Genomic DNA, 4,695 nt, shown 5'->3' with positions numbered 1-4,695 from the left:
TCGTGTCAAAGTCGAAAAATATTGTAATACATGCCCCATGTACTAACCCCATGCACATGCCCGCTGCTCGTGCACTCAGTCCGCCGTGCATGCACATATCCGAAATTTGCGTAGGATCGCTCCGGCGATCGTGCGCATGATATGGGTATATACGGCGGAGTTTGTGAGCGTGCAGCGTGTAATTAGAACATTGCATATTTAACCCAAATAGTGCACATTGTACACATAGCCCCCTGCACCACATCAGAAAGAAATAGCTGTTTAAAATGATAACAGAACAAAGGGATTCACCTTTACAGGATAGGAGGGGACAGAACAAGGTTACAAGGTGGTGTTTGGTATCCAGCTGTAGGGTATGTTGAGGGTAACATTCCGGTGGTAGTTAAAGAAAGATCGCTTGCTCCTGCGTATAGTTATGTACAAAAGTAGATTATGAACATTAACTGTATTTACTGTAAATTACATATGCGGCGGGAATCCGGAGGATACCACCCACAAGAGCAGTTGGAAGGGACATAGCCCACCTTTTCAAATCAACCTATGACCCCTCCCGTAATGAAAAGGTACATCTCTGTGTCCAATAGACAAAGGGATTACAGTGACCATTGTATTGTTTTGGATGAAGTGAATAAAGAGAGCTTGCAGCAGGCTTGGAGACACAAGACTCTGAACGCTATCTGTATGACCAGCGGAGGACCGACTCGGGTTGCGCTTGCGAAACATTCTCACGTATGTACATTCTCTGTAGCCATTATTCTGTTTAGATTTACTTGTTAGTCTGTAGTGTATAACTTGTATTGTTTTACCTTTTTGGAATCAATCCACGGAGACCTTAGAACCCTGTGGTTTCGTGTACAGAGAGGGGTTTTTGATCCTGCACCGACCTAGATTCAAAATACAAGAGTGATAATGACAACCAGAGATGGACAATAAGTTTAGGCAATTCCTATCCGTCCGTATGGCGGTGCGCCCAGAGTCAAAAATGGGGGAAACAACAATGTAAAGAGAAAAGTATGACTCTTGTTTGGGCGCACTCTTCAGTTAGCTAGATGTAGAGAAATAGTATCTAAAAATTGATTCAGTCTTTATTTCAACTTTCTAAAATGCACTAAGAAGCAGAACTAACAAAAAGATGTTGGGACAAGTATAGCTGTCCCTACTGGGGAGAGAGATCTCCCAGGATGGGAATAAAAATGTTCAGATCTCAGTTATGCCTGGATAACAGCATATAGGAAGATGGCTACATATTAAGCTACTTCCGTCTGCTCAAAATCTGTACAAACTGTGTTTGTATTAATGCAGCCCTGAGAAGGGTTAATTCGTGAGTGGGAGCACCCAAACACTGAATGACAATTCTATTTGGCGCCTCTGTTGTATTGATGTAGCCCCAAATTGGGTTAATTCATGCGTGGGAGGACCCAAACATAGAATGATAGTTTTCTTGAGCACCACTGTCTAGGTAAAAGGAGAAAGAGTAAAAAAGGAAGAGAATAAGGTGTGAGTGGTGATACTGCTGTTGGTGTGGTTTTCACAGGAAAAGGAGTCTTCCTACTTCACTGGGTATTCCCTAGTGGTCGCCCATCTAGGTACTAACTCAGCCCACCTAGGTTTAGCTTCCAAGATCGGACGAGATTGGGCGTGAACGTAGGGGTATGGTCGTAGGAATGTAATCCTATGACACCAATGAGAGTGCACCGAATAGGAGGATGGATTCCTCCTGAGAAACGGAATGCTATGAATGCATGAGGAAGGAGAAAGATGAGGACTAGATAAGTAGGTGTGAATCTGCTGTCCACGTTAGACTCGAGAAACGTGTCCCCTGGGGACACGCACCCCAGAATCATGGATGAGAGTTCACAGAAGGAAGGAAAGTGGGAAAAATTAATTGGAAAAAATTTTGGGGGAAAATTAGGAAAGTGAGGACAAGTGGTTATCACAGGGCCGTAATGTTAGATTGAGTCCCTTTGGGTCACCTCTATTATTGGAAAATAACGGATCCAGGTTGAAACAATAACAGTGTAATTAATATCCGCAACGAATTCACAGGAAGGATAATACAGTTGAATCTAAGTGATGCAAATTGCATATCAAATCGCTGGATATGTCTGATACCTTTATTAGATGCAGTTTTCAGCAATATCTATTGTAAGAGGTTCTATCTAATGCACCGTGCCTAAGCAGACACTGGTGATATTATCCGGAGGTCGTCTATGGACAAAAATGTGTGTGTAAGTCCTATAGACCAATGTATGAGGCGGAGTGACTATCACCTATGCGGACATCGTTTTGGTGATATGTCCCCAAAGAGACAAAAACACATAATACATACAGTTTGCAAAAAACACTATGGCAGGCTATAAGGCGGGATTATATAACATCTGTAAAGTATTTTAAATGCAAGAAACAATGTGTTCCTGTAGCGAAAAGTGGGCAAAAAATATATATTAAAGAATAACCGTGGGTATTATAAGCTCGTTCACTGAAAAATATATCTGAGAGTCTATCAAATAGATAGATATATTGATAGACTCTCAGATATATTTTTCAGTGAACGAGCTTATAATACCCACGGTTATTCTTTAATATATATTTTTTTGCCCACTTTTCGCTACAGGAACACATTGTTTCTTGCATTTAAAATACTTTACAGATGTTATATAATCCCGCCTTATAGCCTGCCATAGTGTTTTTTGCAAACTGTATGTATTATGTGTTTTTGTCTCTTTGGGGACATATCACCAAAACGATGTCCGCATAGGTGATAGTCACTCCGCCTCATACATTGGTCTATAGGACTTACACACACATTTTTGTCCATAGACGACCTCCGGATAATATCACCAGTGTCTGCTTAGGCACAACCTCTTACAATAGATATTGCTGAAAACTACATCTAATACAGGTATCAGACATATCCAGCGATTTGATATGCAATTTGCATCACTTAGATTCAACTGTATTATCCTTCCTGTGAATTTGTTGCGGATATTAATTACACTGTTATTGTTTCAACCTGGATCCGTTATTTTCCAATAATAGAGGTGACCCAAAGGGACTCAATCTAACATTACGGCCCTGTGATAACCACTTGTCCTCACTCTCCTAATTTTTTCCAAAAATGTTTTCCAATTAATTTTTCCCACTTTCCTTCCTTCTGTGAACTCTCATCCATGATTCTGGGGTGCGTGTCCCCCTGGGGACACGTTTCTCCAGTCTAACGTGGACAGCAGATTCACACCTACTTATCTAGTCCTCATCTTTCTCCTTCCTCATGCATTCATAGCATTCCGTTTCTCAGGAGGAATCCATCCTCCTATTCGGTGCACTCTCATTGGTGTCATAGGATTACATTCCTACGACAATACCCCTACGTTCACGCCCAATCTCGTCCGATCTTGGAAGCTAAACCTAGGTGGGCTGAGTTAGTACCTAGATGGGCGACCACTAGGGAATACCCAGTGAAGTAGGAAGACTCCTTTTCCTGTGAAAACCACACCAACAGCAGTATCACCACTCACACCTTATTCTCTTCCTTTTTTACTCTTTCTCCTTTTACCTAGACAGTGGTGCTCAAGAAAACTATCATTCTATGTTTGGGTCCTCCCACGCATGAATTAACCCAATTTGGGGCTACATCAATACAACAGAGGCGCCAAATAGAATTGTCATTCAGTGTTTGGGTGCTCCCACTCACGAATTAACCCTTCTCAGGGCTGCATTAATACAAACACAGTTTGTACAGATTTTGAGCAGACGGAAGTAGCTTAATATGTAGCCATCTTCCTATATGCTGTTATCCAGGCATAACTGAGATCTGAACATTTTTATTCCCATCCTGGGAGATCTCTATCCCCAGTAGGGACAGTTATACTTGTCCCAACATCTTTTTGATAGTTCTGCTTCTTAGTGCATTTTAGAAAGTTGAAATAAAGACTGAATCAATTTTTAGATACTATTTCTCTACATCTAGCTAACTGAAGAACCCTGTGGTTTCAACTACAAACGGTGTTGTGTTTTCACTTTCCTGCCTGGGCTTTAAAGTAGTTTAACCTGTTTAAGGTGTATAAGCATTGTTAAGGTGTACGCACTGTGAGTACTTTGTATTGCTAGTGCTACTTAAGGTTTTAAGGTGTATTAATTGGGTGTGCGCACGCTGTGTGTGCTTTGTACCCACAGTGCGGCATTTGTACGCTGAGTGCATATACGGTACGGGACTCTGTGCGCAAATAGCGTACGAAGTACGTAGCGTGAGCTAGCGACTGCAGCAGCTCCATGGTAAAGGTGTGTTTAAAGGTATAGCTTTATGGTTTAAGATAAAATCAACATTATCAATTGGGGGCTACGTCCTGGTTTTCCTCATACCCACAGCCTAGCAGGTTAAAGTAGACTCTATCTATCAGCAAAAGGGCGGACAGGTATCCTACGTAAGCTTTTTTTTGGCTGTAGAATACACTGGTAAACCCTATTTCATTGCTGATAAGATGGTGTCTGCTCTGCAAGGTTTGTTGGGATGCTGGTGGGATCTGGAAGGTAAGAACGCAAAGCTATTTTAAAATCTGTAAATTTCTGTTTGGGCGCCAAATGCGCACACAATACAAGCATACACCTGTACTCTGCATATCTGATCATATTGTTGCAAAACAAGGTTCAAATGAGTCATGTTGTGTTTGATTCAGATTGGATTGCTTATCTGTT

The 4,695-nt window shown here is 41.5% G+C and overlaps 2 pseudogenes; one reads left to right on the top strand and one right to left on the bottom strand.

The window, feature by feature from the left end:
* Positions 1-1,545: 1,545 nt before the first annotated feature.
* On the bottom strand, positions 1,546-1,664 carry LOC134942686 (5S ribosomal RNA; annotated as a pseudogene).
* A 1,687-nt stretch (positions 1,665-3,351) lies between these two features.
* Positions 3,352-3,470, top strand: LOC134945425 (5S ribosomal RNA; annotated as a pseudogene).
* The last annotated feature ends 1,225 nt before the right edge of the window (positions 3,471-4,695 follow it).

The sequence above is a fragment of the Pseudophryne corroboree genome, chromosome 1 (genome assembly GCF_028390025.1).
Source record: "Pseudophryne corroboree isolate aPseCor3 chromosome 1, aPseCor3.hap2, whole genome shotgun sequence".
Classification (NCBI taxonomy): domain Eukaryota; kingdom Metazoa; phylum Chordata; class Amphibia; order Anura; family Myobatrachidae; genus Pseudophryne; species Pseudophryne corroboree.
The sequence above is the reverse complement of the archived record's forward strand: the minus strand, read 5'-3'. Positions and strand labels throughout refer to the sequence as shown.